We start from the raw sequence: 20,463 nt of genomic DNA, 5'->3' as shown, positions 1-20,463 counted from the left end.
CTCTACCCAGCACTCTCTCCACCAGTTTGGATATCTCAAATGGATTCCTCAAGATTGGTAGTTTGATCAGCTGCTCCTCATTTACAAACCGTACTCCTACAAGATACTTAGTGACATTCTCATCATTGTACTTAGTGACATTCTCATCATTCTCATCATTCTACTGTGATCCGTTTTCCTTTCCTTTGGACAATATTCAAATTCTCCTTGATTCTACGGCCATTAGATTAATAATCCACTTCCGCCATCTTTTCTCTACTGCTCCTGTTACCACACGCAACTCATGTCCACTAAGTGGGGCAGTAACAGTTTGTTACAGTAATTCATTATGTCGGCCTTCCGCATCAGCAGTGGAAGATGGCCGAGTTACAGCGGTGTTTGTCAGACAATGAGGCATCCCGAAATTCGGTATTCTCACGAAAATGTCTGTTGCGTCCGAAAGGTTCTTGATAGCTTCTCCGTTTTGAAGTTAAAGGCATTCTTTTTGATTTCTGATCAAATCAAGACAAGGACACATTTGAAGCATGTTGTAAAAAGCTTCCCTCTATTTTATTTTTTTACCATCAATTCATATTCATCTGAAGACAAAGTTTCCTCTATTGCTGGGGAAATGTTGACTATGACTATTACCAGTTTCTATACAAAGAGCAAGTATAGTCAGGTGTGACGTAGTTAAAATGCAGGATCTCTTTTACTCATCATGGCAAAGTTGTTGTATTTTGTGTTTGACATCACTATGTCTTTATATAGCAGGCCTTTCTAATCGACCTGGCCCGGGTATCCTGGAAGGATATTGACCTCATTTCGAGAGTAGAGGATGCCTGGTTATTCTTTAAAAGTGCTTTCATCACCATCTTAAATAAGCATGCCTCATTCAAAAAATGTAGAACCAGGAACAGATATTGCCCTTGGTTCACTCCAGATCTGACTGCCCTTGACCAGGACAAAAACATCCTGTGGCGTACTGCATTAGCATCAAATAGCCCCCGCGATATGCAACTTTTCAGGGAAGTTAGGAACCAATATACACAGGCAGTTAGGAAAGCAAAGGCTAGCTTTTTCAAACAGAAATTTGCATCCTGAAGCTCAAATTCCAAAAAGTTCTGGGACACTGTAAAGTCCATGGAGAATAAGAGCATCTCCTCCCAGCTGCCCACTGCACTGAGGCTAGGAAACACGGTCTCCACCGATCCACCGATTTCCACCTGGCTACCCCTACCCCGGTCAACAGCCCTGCACCCACCACAGCAACTTGCCCAAACCTCCCCCATTTCTCTTTTACCCAAATCCAGATAGATGATGTTCTGAAAGAGCGGCAAAATCTGGACCCCTACAAATCAGCCGGGCTAGACAATCTTGACCCTCTCTTTCTAAAATTACCTGCCGAAATTGTTGCAACCCCTATTACTAGCCTGTTCAACCTCTCTTTCGTATCGTCTGAGATCCCCAAAGATTGGAAAGCTGCCGCGGTAATCCCCTCTTCAAAGGGGGAGACACTCTAGACCCAAACTGCTACAGACCTATATCTATCCTACCCTTCCTTTCTAAGGTCTTCGAAAGCCAAGTTAACAAACAGATCACCGACCATTTTGAATCCCACCGTACCTTCTCCGCTATCTGGTTTCCGAGCTGGTCATGGGTGCACTTCAGCCACGCTCAAGGTCCTAAACGATATCATAACCGCCATCGAAAAGAGACAATACTGTGCAGCTGTATTCATCGACCTTGCCAAGGCTTTCGACTCTGTCAATCACTGCATTCTTATCGGCAGACTCAACAGCCTTGGTTTCTCAAATGACTGCCTCGCCTGGTTCACCAACTACTTCTCAGACAGAGTTCAGTGTATCAAATCAGAGGGCCTGTTGTCCGGACCTCTGGCAGTCTCTATGGGGGTTCTCTGCTGGAACTGCAAAAATCACTGAAGCTGGAGACTCATATCTCCCTCACTAACTTTAAGCACCAGCTGTCAGAGCAGCTCACAGATCACTGCACCTGTACATAGACCATCTGTAAATAGCCCATCCAACTACCTCACCCCCCATACTGTTATTTATTTTATTTATTTTGCTCCTTTGTACCCCAGTATCTCTACTTGCATACTAATCTTCTGCACATCTATCACTCGGGTTTAATTGCTAAATTGCAATTATTTCAGCACTATGGCCTATTTATGGCCTTACTTCCCTTATCCTACCTCATTTCCAAACACTGTATATAGACTTTTTTCTATTGTATTATTGACTGCATGTTTGTTTATTTCATGTGTAACTCTGTGTTGTTGTTTGTGTCGCACTGCTTTGCTTTATCTTGGCCAGGTCGCAGTTGTAAATGAGAACTTGTTCTCAACTAGCCTACCTGGTTAAATAAAGGTGAAATAAAAATACAAATAAAATATCTGCAAAACGAGTTGGTGCCATCAGTACAACAGAAAATGTTTGTCCACATGTGCAAGTTTCAACTCAGTTTTGATGCATGCAACATATTCAGCACTATTCCCCTCTGCTGCTCCTTCACTCAATGTCATTTGCGTTTCCAGGGGAATGGGTCATTTTGACTTCAATATCTGTGGACAAAAAGGAAAACCAACTGGAGTAATGAGTTCCATGAAAGACACAATCTCGTCCCCAGCCGGATCTCGAACTGAGCCTGGGGACAAGGTTATGCAAGACTACATGAAAACAAAACAATACATTTTTGGAGAGGTTGTATGACCCTTATAGGGAACAGATACAATACCTGGGCACAGTCTACTTTCAAACACAATGCTGTCAATGGCTATATCACTTCTTATTGAGGAACCCCTGATGGCCTCAAATACAATCTAGAACAATAGGAGAAAAAGAACAAGTGATGACTCAGTAAAAAAGTATTTGGCCAGAGCACATGTTGTGAATAACACTGGGTGCCTGAATATCTTTTTGTAATTTGGAGGTGGTGTTATCAAAGAAAAGATGGTGAATAAATTAATATATACTGAACAAAAATATTAATGTAACATGCAATAATTTCAAATATTTTACAGAGTTACAGTTTATATAATGAAATCAGTCAATTGAAATAAATAAATGATGCCCTAATCTATGGATTTCACATGACCGGGCATGGATGGGCCTGGGAGGGCATAGGCTCACCCACTCCTGGCTGTCCCCAGTCCACCTGGTCGTGCTGCTGCTCCAGTTTAAACTCTTCTGCCTGCGGCTAGGGAACCCTGTCCTGTTCACTGGACCTGCTACTTTGTCCCCGGACCTGCGGTTTTCTCTCTATTCTCTCTCTACCGCACCTGCCGTCTCAACCGCTGAATGCTTGGTTATGAAAAGCCAACTGACATTTACTCCTGAGGTGCTGACCTGTTGCAACCTCTACAACCACTGTGATTATTATTTGACCCTGCTGGTCATCTAAGAACGTTTGAATGTCTTATAGAGCAATCTGGCCTTAAATGGCCATGTACTCTTATAATCTCCACCCGGCACAGCCAGAAGAGGACTGGCCACCCCTCAGAGCCTGATTCCCCGCTAGGTTTCTTCCTAGGTTCCTGCCTTTCTAGGGAATTTTTTCTAGCCACCGTGCCTCTACATCTGTATTGTTGGCTGTTTCGTTTCTTCTTACGTCTCAGGTGTTATTGTACAGAGGAGGAGAGGGATTATTGGTAGTGACGTTTTTCACCACTTGCCTGATGCTGTTGGTCACTTTGGTATTCCACAGTGGCTCTCAGCCAGGTGATGCTCTGCTCTCCAGTGCGTTTCCATAGCAATTTGTCCTTTCCTTTCTTGCTCAGATGGACACTGAGCTCACCTATGCCCGAGCCATACATGTGGTAGAAGAAACGCAGGCACAGAGGACCCCTGGACCCCCTCAGAGGACTGGAGAATAGTCAGGCATTTTGACCAGGCAGCATGTTAGAGGCCTCAATGTGCATGTAGTACCCTGACAAACAGTTTCACAGGGTCAAACTCTAACTATCATGGTATAACATGGAAACAGACTACAATGATGTCACATTTACACTCCTTCAGTGAATGCTGGAGGGAGTTGGATACTCACTGACTCATGTGGTGTGATCCACCCTTGGCCCGGTGTAAGAAGTGGGGGTAGGCCCTCTAACCAGTACCCAGTCACCCGTATCACCCTCTTTGTCCTGATTGTACCCACAGTGACCCGTCTCAAAGTTACAGAGCCCAGGGACAGACAGGAGAAGACCTGTAGATGGACACCCAAAATGACTCAAGGAGCTAAATTATGTTTATCACAGAGGCACTACTTCCAGAGATCTCCCAGAGATCCTGTGGGCATCAGGGATCAGTGAAGGTAAAGTTACCTGCTGTAAGATCCCAATCCCCGAGGCTCACACTGATGTCATCCAGAGCAACTGACCCACAGTCAGAAGTTCGTACATGTGCTGACAAACACCACCTGGACAGCAGGGGCAGAGTGGGTGACATCATCAACCACAGACATTCTCAGAGGATATAGCTTCTGGACAATGTAACTGCATAATACATTTGCAGACAGTTACATCTATTTAATTTATTGTGATATGATATGATCCATGTTTTAACAGGGCAAAAGCTGTTTAAAAAGAAAAAACAATGAGGAGAATCACTGACTACGGACTTCGGCATTCCTGTTTAATTTTATGTGAACATATGAAACCTAACTGCTGCTCCTTATGAAGCTGGAGCCAAACCAAAGGACTGACAATAAAAAAAAAACGATGTCAAAGATACAATGTAAGGCCGAATAAACAGAAGGGATTCCGTCACAAACATTATGAAACACTATAGGCAGGGCATGCACAGGACAGTTGTTGTGACTGAGGAATGAAAATAACTGACTAACTAAAAAGGACAATAATACATGTTAAGCCATTTTACATTAGCAACATGTGGACTCTGGAAGGTGACCTCTGTCGCTATCCAGACACCTTGTCGTTCTGGGTCCATATCCTGGCTACTATAGCCAGCACGTGGATTCAGCCGGGAGTGGGCCAGAAGGAAGGATCCTGTGTGAAGAGAAAGAACTGTTATTGTCTTGAGCAATATTGTTTCCTGTCAATCGGTTTGCCGTGGAATATTTTCACTTTGCACACATTGGTTAAGTCTCAAAATATGCCATTGTTTAAGTGTCTTTCTGACACTTGAAATACTTCAGGTTTTTACCAAAGCCAAATGTAATGCAGTGCAAATTGTCAGCAGGAGAAGATAGAGAAGCCATCTCTCGTTCACTAATTACACCTCTAGCATCTCTTGGTGATCAAAATCGTATCACCTCTTACCTGCCCCTGTTGTGTGGTCCCCAATCCTGTAGATGTTGGGCTTGACTGACACCCTCTTCCATGGGGATCCTTCCATTTGATCCTGGGTGTATCAGCAGAAACCACCCTCAAAGTCACAGTTGGCAATGGAGGGATCAAAGGTTGGCTCTGCGGCACATATGGGAGACATTAGGAGGCTGCATCCCAATACTCTTTAATAGCACGCTTTTCTCCTCTCTTACCTTTCAACTAATTTGTAAAAGTCATGAGAGGTAGGACAAGAGGAAAGGGACACTCTGAATCTACTGTGTGATCAGGTGGACTGGGATATGTTCCGGGTCGCCACTGGAAATAACATTGATGATTACACTGACTCTGTCACTGGGTTCATCAGGAAGTGCTTAGAGGATGTTGTTCCTACAGTGATGATCAGAACATATCCAAACCAAAAAACGTGGATAGATGGCAGCATTCGCACAAAACTGAAAGCGTGAAACACTGCATTTAACCACGGCAAAGTGACCGGGAACATGGACATATACAAACAGACCAGCTATGAACTCCGTAAGGTAATCAAAGAGGTGACAAAGTGGAGTCGCAATTCAACCGCTCAGACATGTGACGCATGTGGCAGGGACGTCAGACAATTGGATTATAAAGGGGAAACCAGCCACATCGCTGACATCAACACCTCACTCCCAGATAAGCCGAACACCTTCTTCATCCCCTTTGAGGAGAATAACATAGAGCCACCGATAGGGGCCCACTCTGTTCACGAGGACTGTGATCTCTAGATCTCTGTGGCCGACGTGACTTTCAAGAGTGTTAACCCTCGCAAGGCTGCTGACCCGGATGGCATCCCTAGCCGCATCCTCAGAACATGTGCAGACTAGCTGGCTGGAGTGTTTATGGACATATTCAATCTATCCATATCCCAGTTTGTCGTCCCCACTTTCTTTAAGATGTCTACCATTGTTCTTGTACCCAAGCAAGCGAAGGTAACTGAACTAAATGAATATCACAATGTAGTACTCACTTCTGTCATTATGAAGTGCTTTGAGAGGCTTATCAAGGACCATATCACCTCCACTTTACCAGAGACCCTCAACCCACTACAATTTGCACACCGCCCCAATAGCCACTGCTTTGCACACCGCCCTATCCCACTTAGACAAGAGGAATACCGAAGTGAGAATGCTGTTATTTGACTACAGCTCGGGTTTTAACACCATAGTGCCTCCCAAGCTCATCATTAAGCTCAGGGCCCAGGGACTGAACCCCTCCCTGTGCAACTGGGTCCTAGACATCCTTACGGGTTGCCCCAGGCTGTGTAGGTAGGCAACAACACCTCTGCCACGCTGATCCTCAACAAGGGGGCCACCCAGGGATGCGTGCTCAGCCCGCTCCTCTCTGTTCAGCCATGACCTCGTAGTTATGCATGACTCCATCAAGTTTTCTGACGACATAACAGCAACAGTGCCTGATCACCAATAACAACGAGACAGCCTGCAGGGAGGTTGTTAATGCCCTGATGGAGTGGTGCCGGGGAAATAACTTCTTCCTCAACGTCAACAAAACGAAGGAGCTGACCGTGGACTACAGTAGACAGCAGAGAGAGCACGCCCCCATACACATCAACGGGCCGCAGTGAAGAGGGTCAAAAGCTTCAAGTTCCTTGGCATGCACATCACGAAGGACCTGAAATGGGCCCACCACACTGACACCGTAGTGAAGAAGGCACAACAATGGCTCTTCAAACTCAGGAGGCTGAATAAATTCAGCATGGCCCCTAAGACCCTCATGAACTTCTACAGATGCACCATCGGGAGCATTCTGTCATGCTGCATCACTGCCTGCTACGGCATCTGCACTGCCCACAACCGCATTGCTCTCCAGAGGGCGGTGCGGCCAGTCCAATAGGGACACACTGGAGACACACTGCCTGCCCTCCAGGACATCTACAGCACCATGTGTCATAGGAAGAAGATGATCAAGGACCTCAAGCCATGCAAGACACGGCTTGTTCACCCTGTTACCATCTAGCAGACGGAGACAGTACAGGTGTATCAAAGCAAGGACCGAGAGACTGAAACACTACTTATATCTCCAGGCCATCAGACTGTTGAACAGCCATCACTGGCCGGCCACTGCCCAGTACTCTACCCGGCACCTTAGACACTGTCACTAGCCGGCTACCACCTGGTTACTCTGCCCTGCACCTTAATGACTGCTGCCCCATGTACACTGAGTGCACAAAACATTAAGAACACATTCCTAATATTGAGTTGACATAGCGTCCACCTGGATTCCTGCTCACGCCAAAGAGCAGGTGTTCATAATGCTTTGTACACTGAACACTGGTCACTTTAACAATGTTTCCATACTGTTTTACCCACCTTATATGTATATATTGTATTCTAGTCATGGCTCATCCTATATAACTATTGCTGTACACACCTTTTCTATTCATATAATGTCCATACTGTCTATACACACCATTTATAAATATATTGATATTCCGGACTCTGACATTGCTCGTTCTGATATTGCTCATTCTCATATTTCTGATCTTTTAACTTTTGGGATTGTGTGTATTGTTATTGTATTGTTAGGTATTACTGCACTGTTTGAGCTAGAAACATAAGCATTTCACTGCACCTGCGATAACATCTGCAAATCTGTGTACGCGACCAATACACTTTCATTTGATGAAAACAGGAGAGAGACCAAACACACAGACCCACCTGTCTCTGCAGTACAGAACTCGAGAGAAAAGGAAATGTCATCGAGTGCCACGTGACCCCCTCTGGGGCTGTTGAAGGCCACTTCAAACACCACCTGGAGATAGGTGTACACATACAATCCTACTCATAGAACATCAGCAGATCAGCACATACAAAGAAGTGGAAATGCTGCTCACTGTACTTAGTATTCAATCAGAATGTAAATCCAATGTGTGGTCCTTTTGAAAACATCTGCACCCCACTGACCTGCAGAGGGAACGGGGCCTTGATGTCCACCTGCACAGGTATCCACTCAGGGGTGGTAGCGGTCTAGTCATTGAGGTTCTGGTCCTCTGGGTCAGATCTCCCAGCTCCTTGTACTGGCCTGCCTGATCTCTGGTGTAGACGGAGAACAGGTTCCCTCGCTCCTCACCCCACTGGTACTGGAAGCTCAAGCTGCCCGACATTGGCACCATTGTCAAGGGAGACACCAGTTTGGCTACTTTCTGGAATGTCTTGGCGTACACTGAATCCACATACATGTAGTGACCTGAGAAAGTAATGGCAGCTTTGATTTTCAACTTGAAGTAATTATGGATAATACAAACTTTTGTTTCCCTTTGTACTTCCTCAAGCTACAATTTATTGGCAGTTTGCTGCCATATGAAAACAACGAAAGAGCTTTTATGAACTATTAGAAGGAGGCCAGTGCTGTCAGTTGAGAGGGTTCCTTGCTGAGTATACATAATGCTGTTGTTCTGTTGATATTATACTAAGCTATTTGTTTTGGTTGTGTTTCGTTTTAGCAGTGTTATTTGCTATTGACCTGTGTTGGGCTGTACTATCTGTTTGTTGTTGTTGTTGAGCTACGATATCAGCTATACATCTACTAGCATTTAAATGCACAGTAAATCACCACAGCCTGTGATATCATTAGCATTTAATATACATTAGAAATCATACAGTGTCATTCCCTGCTAGCACAAACTTCTGAGAACCATATGTTTCTTAGAGCTTGGTGAGAGCGTGGTTGTCTTATGGTTATTTTGCATACAACCTTCCCACAACTTTCTGAGAATGGTGCAGGATACGTACTTGGCTTTGGAACATTCTCAACACATTTAAGGCACTTTAAAGAATGTTTCCAAAAAGTTCAAACATGGTTACATTTAATTTAAATGAATGTTCTAGGAACGTTCTCCAACTGGTTTGACATTGGGAATGTAGTTCAAATAACATTAAGAAACAACATTCTTCTGTGGGAATTTGAGCGTTTCCTACAGGTTTCCCCATGGTTTTATACTGAACAAAAATATAAAATGCAACATGGTTTTGCTGAGTTACAGTTCATATAAGGAAATCAGTCAATTCAAATAAATTCATTAGGCCCTAATCTATAGATTTCACATGACTGGGCAGGGGTGCGGCCATGGGTGGGGAGCCAGTCACTGGGGAGCCAGTCCCAGCCAATCAGAATGAGTTTTTCTTTTTTTAATAAAGTTTTTCTTTATTACAGACCAAAATACTCCTCAGTTTCATCAGCTGTCAGGATAGCTGGTCTCAGACGATCCCGCAGGTGAAGATGCCGGATGTGGAGGTCCTGGGCTGGCATGGTTACACATGGTCTGCAGTTGTGAGGCCAGTTGGACGCACTGCCAAATTCTCTAAAATGACTAAGGAGGTGGCTTATGGTAGAGAAATTAACATTAAATTATCTGGCAATAGCTCTGGTGGACATTCCTGCAGTCAGCATGCCAATTGCACGCTCCCTGAAAACTTGAGACATCTGTGACATTGTGTTGTGTGATAAAACTGCACATTTTAGAGTGGCCTATTATTGTCCCTTGCACAAGGTGAACCTGTTTAATGATCATGCTGTTCAATCAGCTTCTTGATATGCCACACCTGTCAGGTGGAATGATTATCTTGGCAAATAAGAAATGCTCCCTAATAGGGATGTAAACTAATGTTGCAATTTTATAACACGTTTCATGCAACTCCACTCATTTTGCCATGGGATAGACAGAAGAAATGTGTTGTTTTACAGCAAATTTCATGCAATTCTACCTATTTTGCCATGGCTTGGAGAGAAATGTTTGCAGTTTTAAAGCAAGTTTCCAGCAATGCTACACATTATGTAACAACTTATGCCATGTCTATATGATATGAGTGAGAATAAATAACAAAATCAAATGGGGGGCACGTGCCCTGTGTGCCGGTCAGTATTCGGCCATGATTACTACAAGTTTAGATAGCTGGTTAGACTAACTGCCAATCTAAAAATTGTTAGCTGACATGGCTAATTGAGTGACTGGTGATGCACAATCAAACTTCAGAATTGCACCTGGTGTATTCTACTATTATTACTCTCAATTGTAAGTTGAGACCCCGATTGAGCAGCCGGGGGCCCTAAGCGACCGCTTATGTCGCTTATGCCTACAGATTTTACTATGGGGCGTTGAGAAAATGTTGCAGTTTTAAAGCAAGTTTTCTTCATTTGAACAATTCATTTTTGTGTATTTAAAAAGACCCCATTAAAAAGGAAACAAGCAGATCAGGTGTGACCAATACATCTGAACGCACTTAACAAGACACAGGATAGAGAGTTTTGTTGATGCTGAGAACGGAATGTATGTGTTTAAATAACATTCTTAGAACGTTACTAAAGTTTTCTTATGGTTTTTATGGAAAGTTTTCTTAACGTTCTCTGAACAATTTGAGAACATGACTTTAAATAGAACCAAGAGGAAACCTGTAGGTAACGTTCAGCTTAAGTACTGAAATTCCTACAGAAGAATGTTGTGTCCAAATGTTCTTTGAACAATTTTAGAACATGATTTTAAATTGAACCATGAGGAAACCTGTAAGTAACATTATGCTGAACTACTGAAATTCCCACAGAAGAACATTGTTTCTTAACAGTCTCTGAACTATTTGAGAACATTCCCAATGTCAAACCAGTTGAAGAACGTTCTTAGAACGTGGTTGTTCCACTGGATATCATAAGGTGAATGCACCAATTTGTAAGTTGCTCTGGATAAGAGCGTCTGCTAAATGACTTAAATGTAAATGTAGAACGGAAAAGTTATGTTAAAGTAATAAAATACCAATTAATAACATTTTTTTTGTCAAGTTCCTTAAATGTGCTGAGAATGTTCCAAAGCAACTATTCTGCACCATTCCCAGAAAGTTGTGGGAAGGTTGTATGCAAAATAACAAAATGACAACCAAGCTCTAAGAAACATATGGTTCTCAGAACGTTGTGCTAGCTGGGAGGTGTGTGTGCATGATATCATACACTTTCAAAGTCTTACAAATCCCATGGGTATGTATGCGATTCACTGACCTAAGCAGTATCCAGAGCTGATACATATCTCAAAGATGGCCACACTGCTGCCTGTGCTCTCACCGGGTCTGCCATCAATGACAATCTGATGAGTAGCAGATGTTCAGTAATGGCCCTCAATCAGTAATGAAGGAGAAGGGGATATGGAGGTATAGTATGTCTGTGCTCCATTATCCCTGCTGAAAAAAAACAGCATAGACCAGCATACATTTCAAGCTGGTCTATTCTGGTCCATGCTGGTCCATGCTGGTCTATGTTGGTCAGATGCTGGTCAAGCTGGTCTATTCTGGTCCATGCTGGTCCATGCTGGTCTATGTTGGTCAGATGCTGGTCAAGCTGGTCTATTCTGGTCCATGCTGGTTTATACTGGTCCATGCTGGTCTATGTTGGTTAGATGCTGGTCAAGCTGTCCTGACCAACATAATCTAACAGGTTCTGCTGGCCGACCAGCATGGTCTAGCTCAGTGGTCACCAACCGGTCGATCACGATCGAATGGTCGATCTGCAAGGCATTCCTAGTCGATCACCAAACGTTTGTTTGTTTTGTTTTACGCTGTTGGCGGTAGTTGCACTTGATTCAGCAGCCCTAGCACCGAGAAGGCAAAGTGTTCCCATTTTGAATCATTTCATGTGTCTGAAGGTAGAACTCCTACTCAGCAGGCCCAGAGAACAAATCAAGTGCACCTATAGGCCTACAGGTGGTCAATGAGATAGCTTAGATCAACATGTCTGCAGTTTCCTCGAGCTTTAGACTGTAAAATTATGCCTCGAACGCACAGCAAAGTTGATACAGTAAGATTTCAAAACGTTTAAAACCATGATTACAGAGACACTCAACGAACACAGAAAACAGCTGCTGTTTTTATGACTAAGTCCATGTTTAAGTTGTTATTCAGGACTGTCAACACTATTATTATTATTTTTATTTTTTTACCGTTATTTTACCAGGTAAGTTGACTGAGAACACGTTCTCATTTACAGCAACGACCTGGGGAATAGTTACAGGGGAGAGGAGGGGGATGAATGAGCCAATTGTAAACTGGGGATTATTAGGTGACCATGATGGTTTGAGGGCCAGATTGGGAATTTAGCCAGGACACCGGGGTTAACACCCCTACTCTTACGATAAGTGCCATGGGATCTTTAATGACCTCAGAGAGTCAGGACACCAGTTTAACGTCCCATCCGAAAGACGGCACCCTACACATTATAAGCCATAAAATGCATGTTCTCCCTACTTCCATTCACAATACAACCAGCACTGCAGCTACAATGAATGAGTAGCCTATTGCAAAGTGTTCCAATAAGCTTGCGTTGTTATTATTAGTGATTTGCGTCTTTTTTAATTGCGAGGGATATTTTACTTTCTCGTCATAGGAGTAACAACATGAATTAGTGCATGAAGCAGAAATAATGCAGTGCGACTTGAGCTTCGACATCAGCTGGAAGACTGTGTCACCTTTTCTCAGCAGAGGGAGAGAGGAGGGACGTGAGTCGGGTGAGAGGCAGCCTCACCGCTGCTCCCTCCCCTCAGACTGACCATCAGGTGCAGGCTATCAGTCCAGTAAAAAAAATATGCTCATGCTCACTCAGCTGTGCCTCACAAGTAATCCAACAAATGATCTATTACCCGTGTGATCATTTACTGTACCTACATTTTTTTCAATATAATTTCAAAATGGCCTGAGAAGAACAACATTGGCATGGCAATTCAAGCATAGCCAATATGCAGTGATAATGTATTGGGCCTATAGCCTACTGCACAAACCCAATTGCTACAGAACTGTTTTCAATTGGTTAAATGTTGCATAGGCTTACGTTTTTAAGTCATGTTTGAAAGAAATCTGAATGGTAGTTCTCGGGCATTTTGACTCAGAAAGTGATCTTGACTTAGAAAAAGTTGGTGACCAATGGTCTAGCTGGTTATGCTGGCAGACCAGCTTGGTCTAGCTGGTTATGCTGGCAGACCAGCTTGGTCTAGCTGGTTATGCTGACAGACCAGCTTGGTCTAGCTGGTTATGCTGACAGACCAGCTTGGTCTAGCTGGTTATGCTGACAGACCAGCTTGGTCTAGCTGGTTATGCTGACAGACCAGCTTGGTCTAGCTGGTTATGCTGACAGACCAGCTTGGTCTAGCTGGTTATGCTGACAGACCAGCTTGGTCTAGCTGGTTATGCTGACAGACCAGCTTGGTCTAGCTGGTTATGCTGACAGACCAGCTTGGTCTAGCTGGTTATGCTGACAGACCAGCTTGGTCTAGCTGGTTATGCTGACAGACCAGCTTGGTCTAGCTGGTTATGCTGACAGACCAGCATGGTCTAGCTGGTTATGCTGACAGACCAGCATGGTCTAGCTGGTTATGCTGGCATACAAGCATCCATTCACATTAGTGATATTTAAATCCTATTGGAGTCCAGCCAAAGTGGATTCTCACAATCTGCATTCAGAATGACTGCCAGGGTTAGAAAAAGACTACCTCAACGTTCTAAACTGGAACAACTATTTCAGTAACGGGTGCAATAAGTCCAACTAACAGATTGGATTAGTTTAGAAAAATTAATGCTATTTATCTTTGTGTAGCATATTAATTAATCAATCAACACTGGCATACCACACCCCCCCACGTGGTCTTTTCTTTCAGCCTAATGGCAAAATGTGTAGAATAGTAGGAAATGAGCTATAAAAAAATTTAAATTCTCTCTGCCTCATTGCAAAATGTGTAGAATAGCATGAAATTAGCTATACCTTGCTCAGACCTGCTCGGTCACTGTCAATCAATGTACATGCAAAAAAAACTGATTCAGTGAGCTCTAAAAGAATTGGGGCAGTGACACTTTTTTGGTTGTTTTGGCTCTGTACTCCAGAACTTTGTATTTGAAAAGATACAATGACTATGAAGTTAATGTGCAGACTGACATATTTCATTTGAGGTTATTGTCATCCCTATCAGGTGAACTGTTTAGAAACTACACCACTTTTTGTACATTTTTCCCCCCTCATTGTAGGAGACCAAAAGTATTGGGACAAATTAAATTATATGTGTACTAAAGTAGTAAAAGTTTAGTAGTTGGTCCCATATTCCTAGCATGCAATTCCTAGTATGCAACTTGTTGGATGCATTTTGCTGTTTGCTTTGGTTGTGTTTAAGATTATTTTTGCCCAATAGAAATGAATGGTAAATAATGTAGGGTGTCATTTTTGAGTCACTTTTATTGTAAATAAGAATATAATATTTTTATAAACACTAGGTAGGGCTGCATTGCTATATGAATGCCAATACACACAATAGGCTGGAAGGTTCTCCCATCTCCACAGAGGAACTCTAGAGCTTTGTCAGAGTGACCATAGGGTTCTTGGGCACCTCCCTGACCAAGGCCCTTCTCTCCTGATTGCTCAGTTTGGCCGGGCAGCCAGCTCTCGGAAGAGTCTTGGTGGTTCCGAACTTCTTCCATTTAAGAATGATGGAGGCCACCTTTTTCTTGGGGACCTTCAATGCTGCAGAAATGTTTTGGTACCCTTCCCCAGATCTGTGACTTGACACAATCCTGTCTCGGAGCTCTACGGACAATTCCTTCGACCTCATGGCTTGGTTTTTGCTCTGACATGCACTGTCAACTGTGGGACCTTATATAAACAGGTGTGTGTCTTTCCAAATCATGTTCAATCAATTGAATTTACCACAAGTGGACTCCGATCAAGTTGTAGAAACATCTGAAGTATGATCAATGGAAACAGGATGCACCGCAGCCAATTTCGAGTCTCATAGCAAATGGTCTGAATACAATAGGAATTTGACATCCCTTTGCAAGCCACCATAATGTGACTTGATGCTGGTTTTGCGGGTAAACAGCATATGCTGTTAAACTGGTGAATAGCTTATGTGTCCAAAACCTAAGGGAGGCTGGTCACCAACGAAAACACAACAAAGGCTGGTCACCAGCAAAAACACAACAAAGCCTGGTCACCAGCAAAAACACAACAAAGGCTGGTCACCAGCAAAAACACAACAAAGGCTGGTCACCAGTGAAAACACAACAAAGGCTGGTCTATGCTTTTTTCCAGCAGGGATGTTTGTGTGAATGTTTGCAATATGGACTATATAGCCTTGGGCTAATGGTACAATCCACAGCTCCCAAGTGAGTCATAGCTAAGGCTGGCCCCTCCAGGCAGGTTCAAGGTCAAGTGCATGATTAGTTCCTGTAATGTTCATACCTGACTGCCTGTGTGTTTCTACCATGCTCCCTTATTTCTATCAATCCAGTCAGGTTGTGCAGCAGAAAGCACCTTTAAGAGGTTACATGTCATACAACAGGGGTCAGCAACATAGGGCACGCCAAGGCTTGGCAAGTCACCCAAAAGACTAAAAAAGGATATATTTATTTTATTTGTTTTTTTGCGTGGCGTGCTAAGTCTTGGCTGGACGTTTATTATCTCACCTATTTATTTTTTATGTATTTTTTGAAACTGGAGAATATAATTGAAATTGCATGCATTTGTTTTTCGAAAATGCATTGGTATTCACTGCAATGTTGTAGTTCCCAAGGTATGTCAATCCTGATTAGCCAATGGAATTTCATGATTTTTTTCATGAGTTTCATATTATTAGACCAGCGCAAGACGACCCGCCTCTCCCACCAAATTCAAAACCAAAGCAGCACTGAAGATGAGAGATTCGTTTTCACATAGCTAGCAGCTAGCAAGCCTTCTTTTGTTATTTAAAAAAGTTCAGGGCGCAAAATGTCATTAGCAAAGAAAAATAAGGCAGATGACCACTCATGTATTGCCTCTTGGACAAAGGAATATGGATTGTTTTACTGAAGGACCGGTCTGTTTGCTGTCTCTGTTGTAAAACTGTTGTTTGTCGGAATTCAAGTGTACGGCGTCATTTTGAAACGAGTGTTAGGGTTGCGAAAGTTCAGTTCTGAGATAGGAACAATACCACACCTGAACTTGGTTAAAATAATTGTTTAATTCAAAAGTTAATAAATGGCAAATACATTTTTCGTATATACGGGTTCACTGCACCACCCCGCAGGGTGGAACAAGGAACTGATTTGTTTCTGACAAAGATAGTATATTATACTCGTGACAGAGATAGTTCCCGCTTCCGAGCCGGCCTGTCAGAGTAGAGACTGGGCGTGGTTTAGACTTACCCAGCCTATCGTTGATGTTGGCACACAAGCTGGTCCCAGCTTCTTTGCGCTTTCTGGTGTCTTTTCGCTGTTGCTGTGTAGATTACGCTCCTTCACCCCAGAGACTGGGGTCAGACAGTTTAACATTGTCTGAGATATCTGCACCTGTATACATTGTCCACTGTTCTCGCTCAAGGCTAACTACAGCTTCCCAGCACTCTTATCTGAGCTAACTGTTACTTCCAGCACACACACGCAGACATCCAGGCGCCCAGGCCAACATTTAGCTAATATTCAATCACATTTAATACAGTTGCTAATCACATTTGTTATAGTATTCAATCACATATAATACAGTTGCTAATATTCAATCACGTGTAATAGTATAACTCAGAACCTCACATATGTTCTTCGTGTGTATAGCTTATCTGTTATTGTCCATTGTACACCACAGTCAGCAATGTCATGATTCACCCCCTCCTGTGTCTCTCTAAGATTAGCACAGTCTCGGTCACACAGTACAGCGCCCACATGCTGATACATTTGTTTCATACCCACACATTTTTCATACACACACATATTTCAGGCTGTGGCCTCATGGTTAGACAGAGCACTGGTAAGAGTAGAGACCAATGGAAAATACAGGTTCACATGAGTCAGTAATTCAAACTTTAATGCATAAGAGGCCCTACTAGCTTATAGTTAGTTAAGCATGTCAAAAAACCTTATAAAAACCCAGCACGAGACATGAGAAAAACTTAAAGGATGAGGCGGTTAAAGCTGAAGGAATCAAGAGGGCCGTGTCCTGGTATGAAAAGCAAAGCAATGTGTTTACAAATCTACATGCAGTCAAAGATCAAGCTACAGGGGGGATCTACAAAGTTGTGCAGTGCATTGCTAAACATGGAAAACCATTTACTGATGGGGAATATATCAAGGAGACTTTCCACAGTAGTTTGCAGGCTTTATTTGATGGATTGCCTAACAAAGACACAATCACCTCAAAGATAACAGAGATGCCTGTGTCGGTCAGAAAGGTTGAAAGGCACATTACCGAGATGGTTGAAAATGTAAAGGAGCAGCAAACTGTAGCGTTAAAAGATGCCCCTGTGTTTAGTGTGGCTCTTGATGAGAGTGTGGATGTGAATGACATTCCACGTCTGGCAGTTGTTGCAAGATACTGTGACTCAGAGCAGGTACGCGAGGAGCTGCTTCGTCGCAAACCCATGCATGGTACTACGAAAGGGGAAGATGTAGCAAAAGCCTTCACGGATCATTGAGGAGAGAGGTGTCAATATTAAAAACATATCTGCTATTACAATGGACGGTGCCCCCGCTATTGTGTGGAAACAAAGGATTCGCAAAGCTGACTGAAGATAAGATTGGCCACCCCGTGGTTAAAGGTATTCACTGCAATGTTGTAGTTCCCAAGGTATGAATTTCATGATTTTTCATGAGTTTCATGTTAAATGTCACTGTATCATTCACCAAGAGAATCTATGTTCCAAGATCAAGCCCGTGGTGCTAATGGACAGCGCCTCTGTTTAGTGAGCTATGGAATTCTTCCGTTTCTGGGCAATTAGATATTCAGGAGACACAATTAGTTGTAAAGCACATATGAAAATCATAACTGGCACGCAGATCGTTAGAAATGGTAAGATAAATTGTAAATGGGCACTCCACACTAAAAAGGTAGCCGACCCCTGCCCTGCATAGTAGCAGTACACAGACGTGAGAGATTGAGCAGCAGATACGAGAAATGCATGTCATTTGATGTTTGGTCTAATCAATGTGAGGGCTCTAACATTTTCCAGGCCCCATTCCTCCACCTAAGTATGGCAGTGTTTAGATTAGCACATATGTTTTAACAGTGTGTTTGTGCCTCCATGTTCCTGAGACTGTGTTGTTTACCCTGTACGGCTCTGTGGTGTTCTGGAGGTCGATGCAAGAGATGAGGCAGCTGTCGGAGGCAGTCTGGGTGCTCCACAGTGTCCAGTCGAAGCTCTCTCCCTCCCTGCGCAGCTGGACCTGCAGGGAGCCCGACCCGGAGAGTTGGTACACCAGCCTGAGACAGCTCCAGTCCTCTTGCTCCATTGCCGGGCTCAGCAGAACCCCCCTGCCCTCACCCTCGGACCTTTCCCTTCCCTCTGGCCTCTTCTCCTGACTATTCTGGTACTCCTGGCATGGGTCCACTGAGATAAAAGACCCCGAGAAGACATAGAGGAAGTTTGAATAGAGGTACTATGAAAACACAGAGAGAGAGAGAGAGAGAGTATAACAGAATCTACTTAATCTATTGTCATTAAGCCTTATTTCAAAAGACACCAAGGGCGACAGTGGCAGGGAAGGATGGATAGAAAAAAAGATGAGAGGAATCAGATGATGAAGAGGAAGGACGGGGGGAGTTGCGCCACAACAGGACACAAGTAAAAGACAAACACAGGAGGAGACATTCTGTTTGCTCAGTGAACAACAGTTTATGTGTCCCTGTCTTAGGGCAAAATAGAATAATTACACAGCAATGATGATTACATGGTTGCCATAGAATTTCACCTGCTTTCTTATGTGTCTTTTCATTATTCTGCTTAAGTGATGATGGACTTAACTGGGGTATAAATATGTATCTAGCACTCAGAAGAGTACCAACTCTTAGAGCTGTGAATGCCTATGTCTCCAGATGTGCTCTGATGTTGGAAACAATGCATTCCAGATGTCTCTCTCTTGCTATTGTCCCTCTCCTTTCCATCAGAACAACTGCAGAAACCACATCAACAAGTACAACAACTAATACAACAACTACTATAGGCACTAGAACATAAAAATATTTGTAATAAGCCCCAATAATCTTTGCTGCATAGAAGAGGTCACTGTCTTCTTGTGTTTTCCACAAACAACAACAGGTTGCCATGCATTTCAAGCACTTCAAAGGGTATAAGCTACTGTATTATAGGCACTTGTCGGTGTAATTTAAAGGATATAGGCTTCAATCTTTTTCAAAGTCTCCTACCATCTTTGTTGAGCGTCCAGCTCGTAAAGTCTGGGTCTGATGTGTATCCACAGGTGCTGGACTCAAAGCTACAGGAGCCTGGCAAGGGTCTATTCTGGGCTTGGACTATGGCTGGGAGATTAGAGAAGATGGAAGATAATGAATCCTACACAGATACTAAAACAAGCATCACTTCATGTACAAAAACATGCACATAATCACTGCAAATTCGTTTTCTATACTCACCAAACAGGGTGAAGAGGTAGAATGGAAGGATTGCAGTCTTAAATAATTTTTTTAATCCAAGACCAGGAGACAAGCTGAAGTACCTTCAAACTAATGCAGGAGCAAGTGTATGTGCCAACTAAAATCAATGCCACACCGAGGTCGACACCGTCAGAATCTCTCCGTCTGGTCATCTGCCAAAGTCTGTTCCTGTCAGTATCAATCTGTATCATTGGCTCTGTCAGTGGCTCTGTCAGTGTCTCTCCAGCTCACAGACTGGCAGAACACTGTAGAGTCTCCAATTGCAAGACTGTCTGGAGAGCATGCGGAGGAGGAGAGGATGAGAGAGGGAGGGAGTACTAATCTGTACCAGAATCAGACTGCAGAACTTTCTCACACTTCCCTCACCTCAGATTCCTGGAGAGTTTGTTTTTATTTACACTGTGGGAGGTAGCCTTTAAGGTACACTACTTTTGTATTTATACATATTGGCTAGTCAGTCCCCGGTAACCTCGACTCCAGCAGTTCTAGAGACGTTTCTCCAGAATGTCAAGCACTGATTCTCAATTCACGAGAATATGGTGATGACTTGAGATATGGCTTGCAATCTACAGGAGATCGGAAATAATAATACAAGAGACATAAAAAATGTCCAGCAAGTAAGACATGCTAACAATAAAAGCTGAACATTTTGCAAGCTGCTATGCCTTTTGCCTGGCTTGTCTGTTATCCCAACTAGCACATTTGGTTCCTTGGAAGTAGTGGGATAGTATGTTTTTGGTTTCACATTGGTTGTT

General features: G+C 43.3%; 1 pseudogene; it reads right to left on the bottom strand.

The window, feature by feature from the left end:
* Positions 1 to 2,045: 2,045 nt before the first annotated feature.
* Positions 2,046 to 19,772, bottom strand: LOC129863262 (thyroid hormone-induced protein B-like; annotated as a pseudogene).
* Positions 19,773 to 20,463: the final 691 nt, after the last annotated feature.

Source organism: Salvelinus fontinalis, chromosome 10, assembly GCF_029448725.1.
Source record: "Salvelinus fontinalis isolate EN_2023a chromosome 10, ASM2944872v1, whole genome shotgun sequence".
NCBI lineage: Eukaryota > Metazoa > Chordata > Actinopteri > Salmoniformes > Salmonidae > Salvelinus > Salvelinus fontinalis.
The sequence above is the reverse complement of the archived record's forward strand: the minus strand, read 5'-3'. Positions and strand labels throughout refer to the sequence as shown.